This window comes from Etheostoma spectabile, chromosome 9 (assembly GCF_008692095.1).
Source record: "Etheostoma spectabile isolate EspeVRDwgs_2016 chromosome 9, UIUC_Espe_1.0, whole genome shotgun sequence".
In the NCBI taxonomy this organism is placed as follows: domain Eukaryota; kingdom Metazoa; phylum Chordata; class Actinopteri; order Perciformes; family Percidae; genus Etheostoma; species Etheostoma spectabile.
The window spans coordinates 986,491-987,068 of NC_045741.1; positions in this window are offsets into that span (position 1 = coordinate 986,491).

Below are 578 nucleotides of genomic sequence, written 5' to 3' on the forward strand. Positions count from 1 at the left end.
GACGGATGAATCCAAGTTTGAGATGTTTGGATTACAAAGAAGAACGTTTGTGAGACGCGGAACAAATGAAAAGATGCTGGAAGAATGCCTGACGCCATCTGTTAAGCATGGTGGAGGTATATGATGGTCTGGGGGTGCTTTGGTGCTGGTAAGGTGGGAGATTTGTACAAGGTAAAAGGGATTCTGAATAAGGAAGGCTAACACTCCATTTTGCAACGCCATGCCATACCCAGTGGACAGCGCTTGTTTGGAGCCAATTTCATCCTACAACAGGACAATGACCCTAAACACACCTCCACCATTGTGCAAGAACATTTAGAGCAAATCTTATTTCAAATACAAACATTATTTCTAACTTGTCAATGTCTTGACTCTATTTTCTATTCATTTCACAACGTATGGTGGTGAATAGGAAAATTGTTTGGGTGACCCCAAACTTTTGAACGGTAGTATAGAGAGAGAGAGAGAGAGAGAGTGAGAGAAATAATATACATATACCATATTTCACTTAATAAAAGTTTATTTGTGACACTCACCTTTGCCTAGCAATGGGAACGCTGGCGAGATTGACGCCGCTC